Source organism: Pteronotus mesoamericanus, unplaced genomic scaffold, assembly GCF_021234165.1.
Source record: "Pteronotus mesoamericanus isolate MK-2021 breed Mesoamerican mustached bat unplaced genomic scaffold, CSHL_Meso_final scaffold_1186, whole genome shotgun sequence".
NCBI classification, from domain to species: domain Eukaryota; kingdom Metazoa; phylum Chordata; class Mammalia; order Chiroptera; family Mormoopidae; genus Pteronotus; species Pteronotus mesoamericanus.
The window spans coordinates 3,557,055-3,581,133 of NW_026555302.1; the positions used below are offsets into that span (position 1 = coordinate 3,557,055).

Below are 24,079 nucleotides of genomic sequence, written 5' to 3' on the forward strand. Positions count from 1 at the left end.
TTCATGTTTTAAGTGTGTAATTGATTTTTAGTACATTTACAGAGTCATACAACCACACTAGAACCTAATTTTAGAACATTTCCATCAGCCCAAAAAAGTCCCTCATGTACATTTCTTTGACTTCTTAGCAAGGAGCTTAGTCTTTGGACCACTTCTCTCTATACTCAGTTCTTGATGAGCTCACCTGGCGACCACACTTTAAGGATGAGGCATATTCTGCACCTGCACCCTCAACATCTCCTCTAAACTTCAGACTCATCTCCTCTTAGTTGTCCGTAGGCATCTCAAATGGCATGCCCCAAACCGAGTTTTGATCTCCCCCTAAAACTGCTCTTCCCACGGTCTTTCCTAACCGGTTAATAGCAGCTCTTTATTCCGGTCGCCCACGCCAAAACCCCTGGGGTCATCCTTGAGTCCTCTCGTTCTTCACAGCCACCATCCAATTCATCCAGACATCCTGTGACTCCACCTGTAAAACAGATCTGGAACGCAGCTACTTCTCATACTTACACGGCTCCCACCTGGGTCTAAGCAACCACATCTCTCACTTGGATTATTGCAGTAACCCCAGTACTGGTTTCCTGTTTGTACAGTTACTCCCTACCTTCTGTTCTCAACAGGAACAGCCAGAGTGATTCTTTTAAAACCCGTCAGACCATGGTACAACTCAAGCCTGGCAAGGACTGCTCATCTCACGGAGAACAAAATCCAGTGCTTATCCCACCTCAACTGTCCCCCGTGTATACTCTGTTTCAGCCTCACTGGACCTCCTTGCACTTCTTCAAACACATCCTGCTCAGGATCTTAGCACAGACTGTTCCTTCTGCCTACAAGATACTTCCCAGAAAACTGTTTGATTAGTTTCCTTATCTCTGATAAGTCTTCCCTCAATCCTAGGTCTCAATAAGATCTACTTTCATCACCCTATTTAATACCATAAATTTGCCCCTGCACTCTCATTTGTCCCCCATACCTTGTTCTACTTTTTCTTCTTGCATGATATTCTTCCCCTTCTATCTTAACAAAGCTGCTCCTAAGTTCAGTAAGAAAAAGCAAAGGTCAAAAAAGAGCCACCATAATTTTGAAGGAGAATGAAGAAGGATGTAACCCCTAACAGATGTGAAACTCATTATAAAGCTGCAGTCATTAAAAGAGTATAGCAATGGTAAAGACATGGAAAAATGGGACCATTCAAAGAGAACAACGGGCCCAGAAATAAACTCATATTCTATACAGGAACTTGGGATATGACATGTTAGCATCACAAATCACTTAAATTGAATTTCTATTTGGAAAAAGATAAAATTGTTGTAGAACCCTATTTTACATCATACACAAACTAGATTCTACAGTGATTAAGGAACTAAATTTAAAAAAAAAAAAGAAAGAAAAACTTTCAAACCTTAAGAGAAAATATATTGGACATCTTGGTAGGAAAAGTTTTCATAAACAACACAAAAAAATGTACCACAATAAAGGAAAATGCTGAAATAATTGACTACATTAATATTAGAATAAATCTGTATAACAGAAGACACAATCAACCAAGTTAAAAGAAATGCCACAATCTAAAAGATGATACATATGTTTGAAAAAAGGACTGGTTTGTAGCATTTATATTTATTTTTAACTACCACTAATTTTAAAAAGACAACTCAATGGAAACACTTTTAATGTTTAAAATAAAATTTAAATGTTGAAATAAATGAACTAAATGAATAGTCAATTAATTCACAAAAGAGGAAATTTATCTGGCCAGTATACATATGAAATATGTTCAACCTTACTAAATGAATATGCAATTAAAATGATGATAGTCTCCAAATGGCTCCACAAAAGTAAAAATAACTCTGATAATACAAAGTGCAATTCATAAGGATGTAGTGGAAATGAAGCTCTTATATATTCTGATTGGGTTTGTGCACTGGTACTAACTACTTTGGAGAACAATTTGGCAAAATCCAATAAAGCTGAAAATGTATGTATTGTACAACCCAGGAGGTCCATTTTTAGAAATGTACCTAGAAAAGCTCTGATATATGCACATAAAATCATGTACAAGTATGTTCATTGCAGCTTTGCTTTTGATTGCAAAAAATAGTGAGAAATAATTTAAGCATCAATCAACAATAAAATGTATATTAAGTTGTAATATCATATGTGTTATAGACTATCATTAAATTCATCATAACAGTACATTTTAAAAACATACTTGTGAGTTTTTATAAAAAACAACATACAACGACATATATTAAATAGGATAGTAACTATGCTAATTATTAAGTAATACAAAATTACATCTGTAAGTGTAAGCATATCTACTAAAAATGTAAGACACATACATGAAAAAATACATATGCTTTGCAGAGGATGACAGAAGTGGCCACCATTTTCCTCCCCTCTTAGAAATCCACTCCCTTACAACATGACTTCACCATTCCTTCTACCACGAAGCAAAGTCTGTTTTCCCATCCCTGAGTCTGGTGTCTGTGACATTCATTCTCACCGACAGAATACAGTGGGAGCAATGTTTTGTCACAGATCCTATACACTTCCATTCTGTTCTCCCTCTAGAACCTCTCTGCTGCCCTGAGAGTAAGCCCGGGCTAGTCTGTTGAGTGATAAGCAACCCATGGCTCAGTCAACCCCATTGCCCCAGACTGCAATCAGCAAACCACGAGACACATGATTCAGCTCATACTAACACTAGCCAACACCGATAGGACCTGCAAATTTACCATAGACATATTAACAAATCCAGCTAAGCTCAGCCCAGCCTACCTCCTATCAGTAGAACCACCCAGCAGACCTGTGCACTCATGAGCAATAATATTTACCTGTTATTTTAAGTCACTAGGTGCTTGGGATGATTTTACACAGAAATAGATACGTGAAGAACACACCATCTTCAGAACAATGCTCATTTAAGGAGAGAGGGGACGGAGGAGTATTAAAAGGAGGGAGGCACCTTCACCTCTTATATTAATTTTTTAAAGATTTTAAAGTCTTCAAATCCTGTGTTAAATCTGGATCATAGTAACCTGAGAAAGTCCATTATGTTATTTTCAAAATTGTGCTGAATACTTGAAATGTTGCCTAATTTGTTTAAAGAAGCAAACCACCAGACTCTCCATGTTTGTCATATTCATACAAATATGCTAGAAGTAGACATAACTAAAAGACTTCCTTCATCATTTGGTTCTCATGCAGACTGGCTGCACAGAAAATTGAAATGTGAGACTTTGGCTTATGTAACTGACCTCATGAGCCACAGTGACTCAGAGGGACCAAATATTATGGTCACACCTCATTCTGTGGTAGCACAGAAACAAGAGCAAGAGAAAAATATCAAACCCTCAATTAATCAACACTCACAAAACAAATTTTCTTTCATTAAAAAATCTATTTTTAGGAGAAAACAGAAACAAAAACAAACAGTAATCAATGATGTTCTCTGACTTACGGGTTAGGTCCTAGGGTCAGACTGAGTCAAGTTAATGTGTTCATGCTCAGTATTAAGGTAGGAGAGTAGGTGTACACTTTTGAGAAATTTTTTCTTTTCTTTTTAACTTTAATTTAATTTTTTTAAGCATATGCAAACAAGCCAAATAACACTCAAGCCTGAGAGGGCTACAATCTTATTAAAGAACTTAATACTTATTGCTGATTTAGCCCACGAGATCCACACTCACTGGTAAACATGGCCACCTTTGGTGGGTATTAGAGATTCGCTGAGCAACGAGGCACAGCCTTGCCCTCCAGGAGCTTACAATACAGCTGGAGAAAAATGAAACTTGCTGTACAAACGCAAAGTCCACACACATCTATCACAATAAAAGCACCTCCTGGCATAAGTCATCACATGTTTTAACCAAGGAATATCTGGGCAAACATACAATACATCAAGTTGCAGCCTGACATAGCAAAACAAAAAAAGTTCATATTTATTTTTCTATTCCCTCACATTTCAACTGAATTGAATTAAAAGAGGAAAACATAATTCCAAACCAAATGTACCATAAAGTTTACTGTTCATGTCCTAGAACTTCTCCATGGTTTTACACCCAGATGTCAAATTCAGTAGTGTTGACTGGCAAAATGATGTACAATTCAGATGTGAGTAGACCGCTCCCCACCCTACCTCAGGGTCCGTACTGATAGAATCATTCAGGTTCACTTTGGAATCTCCAGTTTCAACGCAGAGATATGATGGAGGAAGCTCTCTCTAGTGTCCACTGGAATCTTTTAGGTGAGGTCTGCCAGAAGCAGTTCTTCAAATAACAATCTGCACCGAAACTAAATTTTCTTCTAAACAGTGGATGGACATCCTCATCAGACTTAAAAGCATCCTCCACATCAACGTCAAAGGGACAAGAAAATGGCAGGACAGTGTTGAGACCATAATGAAGCTGTCCTCCACTTAAAACATGAAGCAAGACAACACGATAATCCCACATGACAGGTCCATCCCCAGAGCTTGCCTGCTGTTTCCAGATAGGAGTCATCTTCCTCTCAGTAGACATGAAGACAGAAGTGACATTCTTCTAAAGGATACTGGTCATAGTTGTTGATGTATTCACAGAGCTTCCCAATATTTTCTTCATAGTAGCAGCTGCTGTAGACACAGGTGTCCCATGGGGGGCTGGTCAGCTGGTAGCGGGTAATAGTGGGTAGCCCTCCATGGTGGCTTGGACCAGGGCATGGGCCTGAGGTGAAGGACTGGACCAGCCCCACCGGTGGCTTTGGGGAAGAGGTGGAGTACAGCAATCCACTTGGGTTCTCGGGGCTGAGTCAAGAAATATTTTCATAGAAGGCTGGGATAAAATGGATTTCTAGTTGATATTCATTTTACAAAGAAATACAAACTTAACTGTACATCCCATTCAGCAATGCTGCTTTTAGTAAAACAGAATTGCTCGTTTCCATTTTGCTACAATTTTATTTCAAGATTTAAAAAACTCATCCTGTAAGAGGTCATGTGGGTAGGAATTTATAAAAAATCCATGTAAAATCAGACTTATCCAAAAATCCCAAGTTCCTAATGCAACCTAATGAAAAAGTTCTATTAATTTTTATGTCAAGAAATTTCTGAGCCAATGTCCCTGACTTTGATAGTATCCTTTCACACTAAACTCCACAATCAAATTAAATGAAAGACCACATTTGTACCTAAACTTTGGGGAAAACACATGCAAGAAATAACCAATTTCTCTGCCATTTAGAGCCAGGAATACTTCCTTTACATGAAAAACAACAGAAAGAGTGTACCTGACATCATTCCAGGTGGCGACCGTTGAGGAAAGGCATTTGAGGCCAAAAGACAAGGTCAGGAGAGGGGATCTTAAGAGAATAGCATAGACAAATGGACAAAATGAAGCAGAAGGTGTATACACTGAAGTCAGTCAAGACACATATGTGCTAGGCCAAAAGAATGAATCAAGCCAGCATGTGAATGGAAATGGATTGATTACATTTATAAACAGAGCAGTAAGGCTAACGCTTTACATTTACTTCTCTCTTTTAAATATATTATATGCCCTTTTTTCTTTCTGCTTCTTCTACTGTCCATAAGTGATCGTGATACAATTTGTTAGCTGCTTTTTAGGTTTAATGTCTAAGGAAGAATGACTTTAGAACCTCAAAAATATTATAGCAAAGGTCAAAATGGCAGAGTGAACCAAGGAGCGAAATAGCCTATCTCAATATTAGAGAAAACAAAAATAAAAAACATATAACAATATTGAAAATGTAAACAGTGCTTAACATGATCCTGGTATTCTTTTAAGGTCTTTACACTTATTAACTCATTTAATAATATATCTTAATGAAAAACGCTATAATTGTCATCCCCATTTTACAGGTGTGAAAGCTGAAGCACAGATCACAGCTGGTAATTGGTAGACCTGAAACTTGATCCTAAGCAGCCTAAATCCAGAGCTTGAGTTTCTCTTTTTCTAAAATCACAGTTGACATTCAATATTACATTAGTTTCAGGTGTATAGCATAGTAAACATTTATATAACTTACGAAGTGAAGCCCCCCCCATAAGTCTAGTACACACCTATACATAACCATACAGTTATTACAATATTATTGACTACATTCCTTATGCTGTACTTTATATTCTCATGCCTATTATGCAACTTCCAGTTTGTACTTCTTAACCTCTTCACCCTGTTCACGCAGCCACCCACCCCCTCCCACTTGGCAATCAACAGTGTGTTCTTTGTACCTATGAATTTGTTTCTGTTTTGTTTGTCTATTTTTTTATTCCACAAATATGAAATCATATGATATTTGTCTTTTCCTCTCTGACTTATTTCACTTTGCACAATACCCTCTGGGTCTATCATTTCTTGTAATACTGGTTTGGTAGTGATGAACTCCTTTAGCTTTTTCTTGTCTGGGAAGCTCTTCATCTGTCCTTCCATTCTAAATGATAGCCTTACTGGGTAATCCTGCTTATAGTTCCTTGCTTTTCATCACTTGGACTATTTCACACCCGTCCCCTCTGGCCTGAAATGTTTTTGCTGAGACATCAGCTGACAGTCTTATGGGAGCTCCCTTGTACATAACTTAACTGCTTTTTTTCTTGCTGATTTTAAGATTACCTTTTTGTATTTAATCTTTGGCATTTCAATTATGATGCAACTTGGCGTGGGCCTCTTTGGGTTCATCTTGTTTGGGAATCTGCACTTCCTAGATTTGTATGTCTATTTCCTTTGCTAGGATAAGAAAGTTTTCAGTCATTTTTTTCCTCAAATAGGTTTTCAACCCCTTGCTCCTTCTCTTCTTCTGGAACTCCTATGATGCAAATATTGTTATGTTTGATACTGCCCTAGATTCCCCTTAAACTATCCTCATTTTTTTTTTATTCTTTTTTCTTTCTGTTCTGATTGTGGGTTTTCTGCTACCTGTTTTCCAAATTGCTGGCTCAGTCCTCTACTCAATTAATCTGATGTTGATTCTATCTAATATATTCTTTATTTCAGTTATTCTATTCTTCACTATTGACTGGTTCTTTTTATGGTATCTGTGTCATTTTTTTAATGTTTACTATCTCCTCATTGAAGTTCTCACTGAGTTCATCTATTCCTCCTCTAAGTTCATTGAGCATCTTTATAACCAGTGTTTTGAACTGTGTATCTGGTAGATTGCTTGTCTCCATTTTGTTTAGACATTTTTCTGGAGTTTTGTCTTGTTTTTCATTTGGGACACACTTCTTTGTTTCCTCATTTGGACTGCGTCCCTGTCTGTTTCTATGGATTAGGTAGATTTACTCTATCTCCCAGTCTTGGCAGGGTGGCCTTATGTGGTAGGTGTCCTGTGGGCAGCAGCACAGTCTCTTTGGTCACATGAGCTGGGTGCTCCAGGTGTGTCCCTTGTGTGGGTGGGTGTGCCAACCCATTGTAGTCAAACCTTGACTTCTGTTGGCACATGAGTGGGGGGAACTGACCCTCAGCCTGACTGGCTGTGAGGACTGGCCATGACCACAGTAGATGAGCTACTGTGTGGGGGCTGACCCCCCAGAGCGGGATTCACTGTATGCAGGTTCTGGTGCCTGCTGAGTCCACATCTTTGCATGTGTCATTTGTGGAGCTAATCAGGAGGGACTCCAGTGCGGGCCCATTTTAGCCATTGCCTACACCTGTCTCAGGGCCACTTGCTAGTAGTTACAAAATGATCTGCGGCTGGTGGTTGCCTGTGCTAGGCTTGGAGGCACCTGGAAAATGCTATGCTGTGAACCGAGGCTGGCTGCCACTAGTGCTGGGCCGGGCTGCTTAGCAAGAGGTCCAGGTCATGCTGAGGCCAGTGGCTTCTTGTTTGGGGTTTGTGGTCCTTTCAGTCATTTAAGGGAAGTCCATAGCACGGGCATAGGCCAGTTGCTTGTAACAGCCTCTGAAAGAGATTGTGGCCTATGCCCAAGTAGAGTGAGTTTTCAGGGAATCACCAGGGCGATGTGGGTTTGATTTGAGACTCAGATTTAATGCCCACCTGTGCCTACAGGCTGGGTTAGCAGAGGGTTTAGCAAAGAAACAATGGTGCCTATCTGCTATCTGTGTGGGAAGAGCTTAATAAAGAAACAAAACAGTGGAGACAACTGCTCCTCCACCCCTGCCCTGAGGCCAGACAGTTCAATTCCCTCCCCTACATCCCTGCTGTTTTTTGAACTGCTGCCCAGCACTTACTCAGGGTAAGTGAATCCATTAGTAAGTAAGCTCATGCGTGGGCTGTTTAAGAGGAAGGTACAGGACTCCACCAGCCCTCCAACTCACTTAACAATATCCCTGCTGATTTTCAGACAGGTATTGTGGGGATTCTTTTTCCTGGCACTAGTGGTCTGGGCTGGGGAGCCTGGTATGGGGCTGGGACCCCTTGCTCCTCAAGGGGAACCTCCAGAGCTGAGATATCCCTCCCGATTCTCAACCACCACGCATAGGTGTGGGACCAGCCCGTTTCCTGTCCCTGCCCCTCACACCGGTCTCTATGTGGCTTCTTCTTTATATCCTTGATTATATAAGTTCTGTTCGGTTAGTCTTCAGGTGGTTCTCAAGGGTGGTGGTTCTCTAATTTAGTTGTCATTTTGATGTGATTGTGGGAAGAGGTGAACGCAGCCTTTCCCTACCTGCCATCTTGATGGGAGCTCCAGAGCTTGGGTCTTATCCGCTCTGCTACACCTCTCTCAAACAGACAAAACAGGCCAAAAAAAAAAAAAAAAAAAAAAAATGTGAAAAGGAAAAAGAAAAAGGCCCTCAGTTACCAAACAAGGAAACAGTCTAAGCATATGCCATAAACGTTAGCAAGAGGCATCTAAAAGTGGGGGAGGGGGTGGTGCGGGACTGAATCTACTACTCCTATTCCCACTTACCAGAAACAATATTAATTTAATATTTTGAGTCAAACACATGCAGAAAATTCTTGCAAAAATCCCCCTCTCCCAAATTTGGAGGAAGGCAAAACAACGGAGTACCTAGGCAATGTCAGAAGGAGAAAATGTCCAGGAAGAAACATACCTGCATCAGAGCAAAGTGAAGTTCTGTGCAAATGAAAAATGAGCAAAATAAAAATTAATGGCATAGCAATGGCAAACACATACATAGAGGATAAAACAATAAAATGAGAAAAGAATTGGTAAATTTAATAAAACTGAGCACCAAAACCACAGCGTGAGAGTAGGAGGTCTACAAACTATGACCCATGGGACAAATCCAGAACACCACCTATTTTTATAAAACTCCATTGGAACACAGTCCCATCTATTTGTGTATGTATTGTGTGTGGTGGCTTCTGCAGTGTAATGGCAGAGTTGAGTAATTGCAACAGAAACCAAATGACCCACAAATTTCCACATATTTACCAAGGAGTCCTTTACAGAAAGAGTTTGCCAACACCTGCCCTGGAGAATGAATACATTATATACAGGCTGCCCCTCCAGTCCTGAGCAACTGTACTCCACCTCTGTGTTGCCGCTTTCTGGTCGCACCCTAAAATTAAATGTGCATAAGTGTAATGCAGTGTGAGTTGGTGGGTCACGTTTTGGCCCTGACAACTTCAAAAATGTATCTTTTCACCCTCAGCTTCAACCAAGCGTCTTTGATAATATACAAGAACAGCTAACATTTGCTTAACACTGTATGGTAGGTACTATTGTGCTTCTGCAAGAACGCAGTCAGATGCCACACAATGATGCTTGGGTCAACAAAGGACTGCATATATAGCCGTAGTCCCATAAGAATATAATGGAGCTAAAAAATCCCTATTGCCTAGTGATGTCACCGCGTACCACCACCCTATTTTTAAAATGAATTTAGGATAGCCTCAATGAACGGTATTTATAAAGTCTGCAGTAGTATACAGTAATGTCTTAGGCCTTTACATTCACTCACCACTCACTCACTCAGAGCAGCTTCTAGTTTGGGAAGCTCCATTCATGGTAAGTTCCCCTAAAGGCACTAAAGGTATAATTTTTTACCTTTCATTCCATATTTCCCTATACCTTTTCTATGATCAGATATGTTTAGATGCATAAATACTTACCACTATGCTACAGATGCTTGCAATATTCACTACAGGAACATGCTGTACAGGTTTATAGTTTCCCAATAGGCTATACCATATAGCCTAGGTGTGTAGTAGGCTATACCATCTAGGTTTGTGCAAGTACACTCTGTGATGTTCATACAGTGACAAGATCGCCTCACAACACATTTCCCAGAAAGTATCTCTTACTAAGTGACACATGACAGAAACAATGGTAAAGGTAGCCTACAAATAAAGTTTAGGCAATATTACTTCAGTGGACAATACTTCCTTATTGTATAATAATCCTCCTCTATAGATCAATCTAAAAATAAGACAATGAGGAAGGAGAGTAATCAGTCTCAAAGTTTATAACGTTATATTTTACTTCTATAAACATGTTTGATTGGAAGTATCTTTGTTATAAACATTTTAGATCTTTATTTACTTTATTAATTTTAAGGGGAAAAATAGCAGGCTATAACCCTGATTATGGAAGATTTATAATTCTTTCAAAAGGTTACTAAGTACAGTGCAAAATTATGTTATTGATTTAACTTTGACTAGGAATCAATAGAGAATACATTTTATTCTCACTGGCCACTGGATCGGAATTTACAACATTGAGGAAAATATCCTATAGAACGAGCCTGTTACCACTTCTTCAAAGCCCTGTTATAAGCTTCCACAGTTCCCTTGGGTGTTTTCTTCTTCTAATTACCAAACAGATCTTAAGTTTACTCATTTGAAAATAGTTATACAGTCTTGTATAGAAAGAATTCTTGTTCAGAAATAAAATTTCTCAAAATGTACGTACCTCATTGTAAATTATCACTATTTTGAATATTCTCTGTGACCACTATTTGAATATTAATTGCATTCAACCACTCAAAACATGTCATAACATGCTTAGATACTATAAGCTAATCAAACATGTTAACATTTGTTCTTCAAATATTCATCCAACCCAGGCCATGTTCTCCAGGCACTGTGGGAGGTACCGGAAACTGATAAATAAGCCTGGGACTTTGGGAATTTATAGTCATGATACAGATGCACCCTTCCAAGGTGGATATATGGAACGGGAGTGAGAGTGTCTTCTCGTGTGCAAACTCTGATCACTTGGCAACTGTCTGAAGCTTTTTTGAGAATTCTAGGATAGCCTCGAGGATAAGACAAAATTGCCAAGATCAATTAGCGATGTCGGCTGCGGGCACCTGTGATTTGGTCCATATTGTATGTTCCAATCGCTGGAAGCATTAAAAGAGGAAAAGGCCAAGGGTGAGATGCTGGACCTCAGTATTTAACGTATGGGTGAAGGATGGGGAAGAGCAGCAGAAAACTATTCAATGACAACATTAGGAAGCTAAACAGAAGAGTTTCCAGCAGGAAGCAGACGACAGCACCAAGAGACAGCCCTGGAAGAAGGAAGTTTGGCTAAGTATAATTCATTGGTGACTTTCCTGAAAGCAGGTTCAGTAGAGTGGTGGAGGAGAAATTTTAGAGCAGAGACTACGGAAATAAGGAAGTGATACAATCTACATTAGATTTCTAGAAATCAGATTCGTCACACTTCGCGCTGTTCCTTAATACATAATAATGTGCATTTGGTTTGGGGTTATTTCTTTGTTCACAATTACATACCCTGAAATTACAACTTCTAGGCAGTGTTCCTCTGGTATATCCAAATCTCCATTGTATTATTTTTCTCTATAAAAACATATAATTTTTGGAGTCTGTCTTATTATTCTGATATTACATTCATACACCTGACATTTGCCTTTTTTGATAATTTGTTTAATTTTTATTTTTGCTTAATAGCATCATCTGTTTCAATAACACAAAATATACTGTCACTATATTTACAGCCCCCAGGATATCAAATTAGCATTCAGAATGGCTCCCCACAACTAAAGTTCAATAGCGAGTTTTGGGTCTTGAGTATCTAAATCATTAATCAGTATTTTAAGTTTCTAAAACTCCATTTAGAATAAATAAAATCCTGAATTTGGTTCCAGAATGTCTGTGTTATCAATTCACTAAGGAATGCTTCATCCACATCACATTGCAGTGAAAAAGGAGAAAAAAAACCATAATTTCTCAGTGTCAATATTCACTAAAGTTGGAGATAAATTTATACTCAACTTCCAAGAGTCACAATACTAAAGATATGGTGGGACAAGTACAGCCAGTTCCAATGGCACATCCACAGCCAATTTGCCACACCTCACTGGGCAGAACCTGGAAATACCAGTTTCCTCACACATCAAGGCTTGTTCTAGGGAAAGGATGGAACGCAATGTTTTAGATCAATCTGATTTTACCATGCTTTTATCCATCTGAACCAAAAAATTAGATCTAGAGTCAGAGAAATAGAAAGTAGCTGAGTGGGGGAGAAATAATCCACGAACAGGACGCTGAGACTCGTGACGTAAGGTCTACATCTACTCTGAAGCCCCCGGAAATGTTTGCTTGCCTGGGTCACAGCTTTCACATCTAAAAACTGAGTCGAGTTTGGAAGGTCTCTCAGGTTCTTTCCTGTTCTAACACCCCTCGCCACTGTGAGTCCCCAATGGTAGGAAGGCAGAAAAAATACTGAGGAAAAAAAAACACAGAGACAAGAGGGAAGGGGGGGGGGCAGGGAAAGGGAAGGGAAGGGGAAAGTCAAGGAACATATAGCAAGGACTCATGGACAAAACCAAAGGGGAAGAGCTGAGGGAGGGAAGGTGGGAGGGGGCAAGGGAAAGAGGTGGGGGGAAGGCAGAGACAAATGTATTTAAAAAGTAAATAAATTAATTAAAAAAATAAATAAATTAAAAAAAAACAAAACACAGAAGATCAGATTCAAACTCAGGCAACAGGAGAGGAGGCCCTGTTTTAAAGATTAGATTTGTATTTAGGACACGGAAGGGAAACGAGTATGTAAATTCACTCAGGAACAAAACTGATCAGTCCTCAGGGTGTTTTTTCAGCTGCAAGCCTATTATGAAGCTAAGTTATGCTCAGCTACAATGTGCCTGTATAATCGAATCACCCATGTATAAGTGAGGAAGAAGGAAGTGCCAGCGATGAGTCACCGAGTGATTTAGCTATCTGAATAATTTGTGTAATAAGAAAATAATCTATTGTTATTAAATATTAGGATAAAATTTTTGTCACATAATGTAAAAGTCAAGATCAAAGCTTTGTTGTGGCACATGCAGACTATCAACTCATTATTTCATGATTGTATCTCATTACATCAGCAACATTTTTTTTCCCTTTTATTTTTATGTCTAATAAATATTAAGTCCTCGTTTTGGGGGCAGTTCTTAAATTGAGACCAGCCTAAAACAGCAAAATATTATTCCACCTGTCAAGCTAGTCATTATTCATCCTCTAACTAAATGTTAAAAGATACCCATCTTTTAATTTCCTTCTCAATGGCTGGTATAGGATTAATCAAATAAAAAGTGGAAGGTCGAGTCACTTGTCTTTTTTTTTTTTTTTTTTTTTTTTTTAGAATCACCAAGTGAAATTCAATTCTGAACAGGTGTATCAGTTTCATTTGCATTTACCAAAATGCTGCAAGAATACCCACGCTGTATTTGCCATTTAAGTGAAGTGATCGTCTTTTATTTGATTTTTACTATGTTCCAATTGTACCAAGCATTTTACATAAATTATTTCATTTATCATCATAATAACTTAAAGGGTGAATATCATTATCCTCACTTTACAGATGAGGGAACAAAGGTTTAAGAAAATGAAATGTCAAAGTGGCAACCCCAGGCTCTCAGTCACTTCTTGTGATCCCATAGGAATAAAAGTGTGAGAGATGGAAGCTGGGCAGCTGTTGAATTCAAGGGAATAAAAACTTGCTTGTTCTAGTAAAATCAGGAAAAGCAAAATTCTACTTACCTGGTGACACTTTGGAATATCCATCAAGCCTGACGGCTGACGTATCAAGCCTGTAATTCAACAGGGCAATTATCAAAGATGAGGAGAGTTTGGTTGTGATAGCAATTGCAGCATAAAAGGTGCTATTATCCTTATTTTACAGAGAGGAAAACAAGCCCAACGAGTAAATAATTTCATGAAAGTCACACGGCCTGCAAGGAATGAGGCACATACACACACATAGGTCTTCCAAAGCCAAGTCCACGTTCTTGCCCCGGTGCCACACAGCCTTCCCAATGATGCCGCTCTGTGCCATTTACCTGTTTCACATCACCTGTTAGATTCTTACTAACTTACCAAGACTGTCTTGGACTTGCCTCCAATCTCAAATACTCTGTTTGTCATACATATTCTATAGTTAATATCTGTGACCTTGAAAATAGCCTTGAACTAGACATAGCACTGCTCTATTGCCTGAAGATGAACTGGACCCACTTACCCATAGAACCTGGACATGACAAAGTGTTTACATACGATGAGGCAATGATGTCATTCGTGCTTCAATATGACAGAAGGAGGTGATCACTCTGAGTGATCACTCGGAGCCTGGAACAGACCCGATGCTTGGAAGGAACTCTGCAAATGTTTGCTTAACAAGTGATTTAATCATCACATAGTGACGACTTTGGTTTAGCCAGCAGACTCTAGGTTAGGTGGGGCACACAAGGGTATATCACATGACCCGCTGGGATATGGGAAGAAAATATTAAAATGTTTACATAAAATACTTATCTCTTCTTTTTAAATATTCCACTTTGTTTTATAATGTATATGATATACTAGTCTAGTAGTACCTATAATTTATGAATAAATGTATACATATAAACATGCAAACATTAATATTACATTATAGAAAAGGTTTTATTGGGGGGGATGCATAATAAAATTTTTTTTTGAAAATTATGGTTAAGATCAGTTTAATGCCTTGCCCCCACTCAGCCGCATAAGGGCTCCAAACACCTGTGTAGTGATTCCCCAGCCTCAGTGGGCACGAGACTCATCTGGGCAGCTTGCTCAACATGCAGATTACAGGTTCCACCCCCAGACATACTGACTTAGAAGGCCTGTGGCAAAATCCAAGAGTCAGTTTTTTAACAGCCAGGCAATTCTGCTGCAAGCAATCTCAGAAAAAATAGAAACTCACAAGGCTGCGGTGGACAGAAGACTCTCCCCCTCCCCCACTATCATCTTTCAAATATCTCAATGTGGCTTTGAGAACCAATGGGACAAGGGTTCTCTTAGGTACGAATAAGTGCATATTGGTTATGAGAGGAATGCCTTAAAGAAAAAAAATAATGATAATAAAGAAAAAATCAGCTACCATTTATCAAGCACCCACTTAGTATGCATTATTTCCTTTTTTTAAAATGACAGTTTTATTTAAAGATTTTATTTATTTATTTTTTAGAGAGGGGAAGAGAGGGAGAGAAACATGAATGTGTGGTTGCCTCTCATGCGCCCCTTACTGGCCTGCAACACAAGCATGTGCCCTGCCTGGGAATCGAACCGGCGACCCTTTAGTTCACAGGCCAACACTTAATCAACTGAGTCACACCAACCGGGGCTTGCATTATTTCTAATCATCACAAAAGTCCTACAAGATTGCTACAAAAATCCTAGAAGATCCGTTTCCTCATTTGACAGAAGAGGAAATGGATCTTAGCACAGCTAATAAACAAGTTGCCGGAGATTTTCCATTATACTTTTTCTAAGAGCTTTGAAGCCCCAAAGAAGAAACTTTCTTTACAATTTCCCAACAACCCATCATCCCATGTGGGGAAGAATCTTGATCCTATTTCTGCATTCAGATTCACATGACTCAAAGGTTGCTGAGAATCAAATTTCTGCTTCTTTCCTTGCCAGCCACTGTCCTGTCTTTGTTCACAACAGCTTGGAAAGCCCAGAGATGGCTTATCTATGCTCTACTGTAAAAACCTACCACAACAAAGGTTAATTGAAGGTGATAACTCTTTCAAATGAAAATGCTCTGAAACGTTTGTGTAGAATTTCACTTCTCATGCCCTCAGGGGCCATCTTTAAAATGCAAGGTTTGAGCTAAACAGTTGCGCAAATCCTTCCATCCCAAATGTTAAAAGGATAATTTACCACTACTTTCAGCAGCAGTATAACAGTCATTTATTTAAAAGGCATCTCCTGGCTTCAGCTCCCACCTTCCACTTCTTCTAATGTGGGCTCATTTCCTTCCCACATTAAAGCAAGTGAGTTGCCCTTGGAAAGTCCATACTACCCTCAACTATAGTGACCGTTAGGGGCACGAGGAAATGCAGCAATTTAGTGGTACATGACTCTGGAAATCTCAAAAATCCAATTCTGAAATCCACGTTCATTACAGTCCCACCTTCTCCCTTGGATGGTTCACTTTGAAGGAAGCTCGGTGACTTGTGCAGACACTCAAGCAGGCCCACAGACAGGCTGAAGGCAAAGTGGGAGGAACTGAGGCCTCCAGCCAACAGCCGTGTGAATGAGCCATTTAAGTCGATGATGCGCCATCTTGGAAGTAGACCTGCAAGCCCCACTTGAGCCAACTGTAACTCTGGCTGACACTTTGACTACAACTTCCTGAGAGACCCTAAGCCAGAACCACCCAGTCAAGCCACTCCCAGATCCTTGATGCTCAGAAATTCTGTGAGATAATAAATGTTTGTAAACTTAAGTTTGAACACACATATAAACACAATACAACAGTAGTATCCCTCTTAGAACACACTCTATTTTGCCTCTGAAATAGAATGCCCAGGCTGCCCCCTCAGAGATTTGTCCTGGAAGGGAATCTGGCCTGGACAACAAGACAATGTTTGATGTTGTGTTTTCTTGACTCCTGTTCCTATACCGTGGACTCCCAAATGGATATCAAGAATTATCATGACTCTCCCTTCCCACTGGTAAGTGCTAAAGCAGCTGTGTGCCTGGTTGTTAATCATAAACTCTGTTAAGTGCTGGCCTCTCATATCAGATCATTCTGACCCTGAACTATTTTTCCAAGATTATGTTTAAGGGGCCTGCAACTACATGCAATCCACCCACAATAAAGTCAATGTGCATGCAGATCTCCAGCCTCTAGGAGCTTCTAGGACCCTGCAAGGAAACTAGGTTAGTCTGCTAGTGTGGCAATCATGCTATTGGTTCATTGCTTCTATCCCACTCTGCTAAGATTCCTAGGAATTTACACAAACCGGTGAGGAGGTGAACCATGTATTTCATTTTGGCTCAAAAGGAAGCAAGGAGGATTCTAATTATTCGAACAAGTAATTTGTGAGTCTTTGGACCTTAATGGTACCTCTGTGTGAGTGCAAGTATGACCAGTAAGCTCTATGAATGGTGCATAATGCAAATGTAATAAGGTATAAATCAATCTTGCTTTTAGTTGTTCCCTACATACCTGGTGGCACACCCTCATCACAAAGTTCACTCTCTGACTTCTGTCATGAAGAAAGGACGCAATTATAGCTGAAGAATGAAGCTAAATATATGCCATATATAATGATGGTTGAATAGGCTTTTTTAGACTCCATTGTCTATGTTTTTCAAATCATAAGTTTTTAGTCTGAATGTCTTCTGCCCACATGAAATGGCCCAGATACAACCTAGTAGCCTTTTGGGTAGAGGAGGTTCCTTTTTGATCTTTTCTGTCCTTCATTTCATCCATTTGCATGGAGTTTCAACAATATGAGCATTCAGCGATTCATCATCATTTAATTTTGTACACAAAAGGCAGAGTATGCAATAACTTCTGTTTTTAGATTTTAATGGTTATGTCCCTCTGTGTCATAAAACTTTAATTGCTGGAAATGCATCTTACAGGAGCTGAGTTGCCTGCCCTTATCACACTATTGGCCGCCCACCCCATTCCAAACAGGTCCAAGTTGCACCATTCTGCTACTAAGTAGCTATGGGACAGTGGGCTTCAACTTGCCCAACTTTGCATCACAAGACTTGGACTACACAGTGTTTAAACTTTCTCCCCCTGGTAATATTCTATGAAGACAAATCTTTACTTTTAAGAAAATGCTTGTGAAAAATAAATCTTTATAGTTACAAGTACAAAACGTAAGTAGGCCCTGGTAGTTAGAGCATTGTCCTGATACATTAAGGTGGTGGGTTCGATCCCTGTTCAGGGCAAACACAAAAATCACTCAATGAATGCATAAATAAGTGGAACAACTAATCAATATTTCTCTCTCTCTCTCTCATATAAATAAAAAAGTAAAAAGTAAAATTTAAGTAGAATAAAAATAGCCCAGTCCAAGATACTTCCAGTTAACCTTCCAACATTTCTTTCGATTGTTTACATCATTTCAGAGAACTCAGCCTCTTTCGCCCTCTGAATCTCTTACTGTCCAACGCAGGGCTCTCTCCCCAGTGTGTTCCATGGATGAACACATTTTAAGATGGGAAGCTGTAAAAGAGAAACCTCTAGCACTGCAGCCAGTTGATGACAATAGATTCTAACCTGGCTGCAGCCATCAGCTATGGACTGTGTGGAGAGCAGAAAGGAACAATTGACTATGCTCTGGTCCACGTACACACATAGTCCTCTGTCAGTCATATATCTTCCCTTCCCCTGAAAATGTGACTGTGTGAACCCTGTTCTAGTTTGCTGCCCTATTCATCAGGTGAAGGCAAACACTGACCACCTGTAGACTTTCTTCAGCCTACAAAGTTTTCTTTATCTTCCACGTTCTGGAAGGACCCACTATCCCAGTTTGCCTGGGACTCTCCCTGTTTTAGCATCAAAAGACCCATGTCCCAGGAAACCCCTCAGTCCCAGACAAAACTGGATGAGCGGTCACCCTATTAAAAATGTTGACCCAAGAGTTTGTTTTGAACTTTGAATCAGTTGCTAGACTTAAATAGCAGGTGATTGGCAGAAAAGTCCATATTTCTGGATTCTCCCTTAAAAAAAGAACATCTGGCACCACTGGACCCTCTCTCATGGCAACTGCCAGCAGGAGCTGAGTAACCACTACCCCATTAGACAAGGCACGCTATTTCCAGGGCCCCAGAGGCATCGCCCCTCCAAACTGCTTCCCCGGAGGGAGACTAAACACCAGCCACTCACCACTGCCCTGGGGCTGTTGTCTTCTATGGTCAAGTAGAAACCGAAATGTTCCCTATACCTGTGTTTCTATTTGAAGAGACAAAAGTGAAATATCTACTAATAGAAGCAAGCCTATTTCAGTGTATGGCAATGAAGAATAGCCCTGTCTGTTAATTAAGCTGACAGTACACAGCCCACTGGCCCTTCTTCAGCACTGAGGTCCTGACACACACGATAGAGTCTGTCATTTATAGCTGATGGCTGGTGAGGTCAGTGCCTTTGCTCAGGAACTAGCAATGTCGGCCATTGCACTGCGGGTGCCAGCACCCCGGAGACATTATTAAACCATGTCTTAAATACTATTGGGTTTGCCCCAAAGTTCATTTGTTTTTTTCTGTAAGATGGTTCCAGTAGTACTTAGTTGTCTTTAGCTTCATTTGAAACAATTTTGTTAGAATGTATTGTGACAGCTGTCATATCAGCATGAATTTTTTAAAAACTTATCAAAATGAGTGAATTTTTATGCAGCTATTTTAATATTGAATATGGAAGAAAAATACACATTTTTGGCATATTATGGTTTATTATTTCAAGAAAGGTAAAAATGCAACCAAAAGGCAAAAAGCAGGTTTGTGCAGTGTATGGAAAAGGTGCTGTGACTGCCCAAACGTGGTTTGTGAAGTTTTGTGCTGGAGATTTCTGGCTGGATGATACTCCACAGTTGGGTAGACAAGTTGAAGTTGATAGCAATCAAATTGAGACATTTATTGAAAAAAAAAATCAATGTTATACCATTCAGGAGACAGCCAACATACTCAAAATATCCAAATCAATAAAGCTATTGGTGAAAATGAAAAATGTGTCCTTTATTTTATGAAAAAAAAAAAAACCCATACGCACTTTTTGGCCACCCCAGTAGAGCCTTCCTGACAAAAACTCAATTTCTGCCATTGCTTCCGCTTCATGTAAAAAACCGATAAACCTTATTTTTCTCACTAGGGATATCTTTGGTTTCAGCCTCTCTCATTAACTTCTGTGCTTCATTAATCTTGAAGTCACCCAGGACTCTAAGCATACATACACAACTTGGGGCTGGTAATCAATTTTAATATTCTCTCACGTGGGAATATTTATAAAATGGTCATCTCCTACATAAAAAAAGGCGGGGTGGTATCTTTCCATTCCTGTCTGTGTCCGCAGGAAGTTAATCCTCATCTATAAATCCTGAATAAGCAATCAACCTAGCGGCAGTAGAGATCCCCAGCTTCATACAGGCATGAATGATGCTCTTATTTCTGCTCATCATTTTAATCCCAGCAAACAGCACATGCTTGGCCCATAGGACGCACTTGAGAACACTAACTGAATGAATGAATGAACGCATGAGTGAATAAATAAATGTTGCAGACGAAGGAGTAAGCTTTGAAGTTGACAGGGTAAGAGGTCAAATCCTAATGTCTAATTCTACTAGCTGTGCCTCTTCCTAGCCAGGCATCTGTGAACAAGCAATTTCTCTGAGCTTTAGTGTTCCTTTTGGCATAAAAGAAATAATATCCTTGCCTCATATGGAAGCTATGAGGATTAAATGAGTGTTCAAGGCCTAGCACACAGAAAGTACTCAATATAAAGTAGCTATTTAGCCCTGACCTGTGTGGCTCAGTTGGCTGGGCATTGTCCCATGAAGCAAAAGGTTGCTGGTTTGATTCCCCGCAGGGCATATGCCTGGGTTTCAGTTTTGGTAACTGATCAATGTTTCTCTTTCACACTGATGTTTCTCTCCCTCTTGTTCTCCCTCCCTTCCCCTTTCTCTAAAAATAAATAAATAACATTTTTTAAAAGTAGCTATTTAAAAAGTCCTTCACAAAGGAAACTGTGGAGAAAGAATGGAAGAAATCCTTAAGCTATCTTGAGTGAGAATTGAGGAATGTAGCCATTGTAGAGAGTTTGAAGTCTCCTAAACTTGATAAAAATCACATTCTTAAAAGCATATTCTAATCTTTGTGTGGTTTTTTTGTATCTCTATACTTTTAGTCGAGCTCCCCAATTATCTTGTCACATTGATTTTATTTAAAGTTAGATTTTTAAGTATGTAAACCAGATAAACCAACATCTTTCATTCCAATGAGTTTTTTAAATATTAAAAAGCATGCAGATGTAAAGTTAAGAATAAATAGAATTTGTGAATTTTATTCTTCCAATAAAATGCATTAAGTAAAAAAAATATTTAAATGTATATATACATACACACACTTGCATTATGTGATATGATGTAATGTATACAGTATATTTTATTAAAATAAATAGATTCATTCAAATAAATAAGCCTTTATAGATTTCAAATAATAAAAATGAAATCAAGTAACAGATTCCTTCTTAGGCAATACAAAAATTCTCAGTTTGAGATTCTATCCCATTTAAGCCTTTCCTAAAGACCTGAGTTTAATAACCACCGCCCTAAGTTGGAAATCAATGCACAAGGCCAGCTATGCAAAATAGTGCCCAGGCCGAGCGATCTCTCTTTTCTGGTAGAGCTGTAAGTTATAAGGAGTTCCACCCTCCAGGAGATCTCCGATCATGGCTTTATTGAGCTCGGTTCGTCTGAGAGTGATGCTTTAGGACCGGTGATGCCATTCAGTCACAAACACACTATTGCATCTTTAGGGAAAAGTACTTATCCTGAAATTGTAGGAATGCTACCAATCAGTACTATATATAAGAGACTCTTGACTACATGGCAGATATGAACTTAAAGATCCATTTACCTTTTCTTTTTAAATCACTATCTACTACCACACATGTGTGTGGTGGAGTGGCTCTTTGCGTCCATTCTAATCTCCTTCCATCCAACGTGCCTCCTGGGGGGCAGACTGAGAGCTGAAAGCCACATCCTAGCAGCAGGGATTTGGTTTTAATTTCTCCCATTCATCAGAAGTCCTGGCGCGACAGCTGGAAGGTCAAGTCCGCTAGAGCACACGCTTCACTGTTTGGCTCTCTCTGCGGGCTGACAGTGGTGAGGCGGTGTCCGGGTTTTCTGGGGCAGTTTCCTGATCTGGACAGCTTCTGAGAGTGCAGCCTTCGTTCTCAAGCTAGCTTTCTGATCCTGGCAGAGGTGGCGTGGCGTCCGAGCCAGCAGCCGGCCCTGTGGCTTCCCAAACCAGCCCGCAGTGTCCCAACTGAAGAGCAGCGTCTCCCTCGGGGGTCCGGCCACAGTGTACCTTTCAAGGTTGTTCTTAAAAGCTCAAACCGTGTCAACCGAAGTTCGGTGCCACCAATCTAATGTCAACAGGAGTCCCCAGCCTGGGGTATGGCAAAAGGAGAAACTTTATTCAGGTGAACAATGTGCAAACCAAAAAAAAAAAAAAAAATGCAGCCTCTGGTGGAAACCTAAAGCGTGCTCCTCTGAGACAAAGGGGAGGCTATTTTCTATAAAGAAAGTTCCTGCCCTGGTTCCCACCTGATCCATTTTTATGAAAGTGAGGTTTCCAGATCTGCACAGTCTGATTGGTCCAAATAGCATCCACCTGATGTGTTGACTTCGCATATTCTGGTCGGTTGTTATGTAGCCACTCTGATTGGTCACCGTAGATGTAGGGAAATAGCTGCACTGTTCTGATTGGACAGGCTGGTCTTGGCCATGGGTCAAAAGATAATACTAGGAACTCCTTTATAAGGGTTGACTCAGACCACAGGAACACGGGTCAGGAGGCTGAAGGCTCGGCCTATAGCTTTTTCCTGAAACGCAGCATGCGTGAGAGGCCTCTGTCAACAATGGCTGCTAGACTCTGATTATGAATTTGGGCCCAGTTAACCACAAACGGTCCTTGGTGGATATATTCTTTCTCAGGGTCCACAGCCTGGAGGTTGTCTCCTCTGCCTCCTCAATGGCTCTGTGACCCACACACTGTAATGAATCCCTGTCCATTTAAACTAGCTAAAGTGGAGTCTGTTCTTTGCAGCTGAACCCTGACAAACATAACCCTTAACTCCTCTGTTGAGAATCTCTTTCACGCTGAAATATTGGGAGGCAGGCTTTTTTGTTCAATGATCACACTGACTATGGGTCTGGAACTGTTCTAGACAGTGAGGAAGCTGTGAGGAACAAAGCAGATGAGGGCAGTGCTCAGAAGACATCCAAGAGAAAAAACAACTTCCCCATGTAAATGAACAAGTTCCTGTCAGAGAGACATGTAATAAAGAAACTAAATCGAGTAACATGATAGAGAGGAACTCTGGCCAGCAGGGAAGGTCACGGTGGATAAAGTGGTCAGGGAAGGGCTCTCGGAGCATTGACACATGAGCAGAGGCCTGCGTATCAAGCTCAGGTCCAGCGCATGATAACCTGTGGGTTGAGCTTTCCAGGAGCGGGAACTAAAAGAAAAAGGTGGGAAGGTGAGAGCGAGCTCAGGACATACAAGAGGCGGAAGAAAGGTCAGGGTGATGAGAGCTGAATGAGCACAGAGGAACAGGGTAGGAGCCCATTTTATTTATTCACTCATTCATTAAATATTTGTTGAGCACCAGCTGTGCACTGAACTCTAGTCTGCGTGCTTTCACGACAGCAGTGAAAAAGAGAAGCAAAAATGTCTCTTCTCACGGAGGTTATATTCTAGTGGTAGGGGAAGAAGGGACAATAAACAAATATATAGGTAAGACACATATTGTGTTAGATCAGTGGTTCTCAACGGGGGGTGGTTTTTCCTCCCATGAGACATTTGGCAATGTCTGAAGATATTTTGCAATGTCTGGAGACATTTTTGGCTGTCACAGCCGGGGAGGAGGGAGGAGGTCGCTAGTATTTAGTGGGTAGAAGCTAGGGATGCTGCTAAACACCCTACAATGCACAGGGTGATTCCTGAAAACAAAGAATTACCCCCAAACATCCATAGTGCCAAGGTCGAGAAACTCTGTATTTGATGGTAACGAGAGTTATGGAGAAAGAGGCAGAGAAAGGTGATAGGGAAGCCAGGGCAAGGCCGAGGAAGGTGGGGTGGGCAGTTTGGGGAAGAACACAGCAGAAATATAGCATTTGACGACCTGGCTGGGTAGCTCATTTGATTCATG

General features: G+C 40.1%; 1 pseudogene; it reads right to left on the reverse strand.

Moving 5' to 3' along the window:
* Positions 1 to 4,039: 4,039 nt before the first annotated feature.
* Positions 4,040 to 14,215, reverse strand: LOC129081853 (protein N-terminal glutamine amidohydrolase-like; annotated as a pseudogene).
* Positions 14,216 to 24,079: the final 9,864 nt, after the last annotated feature.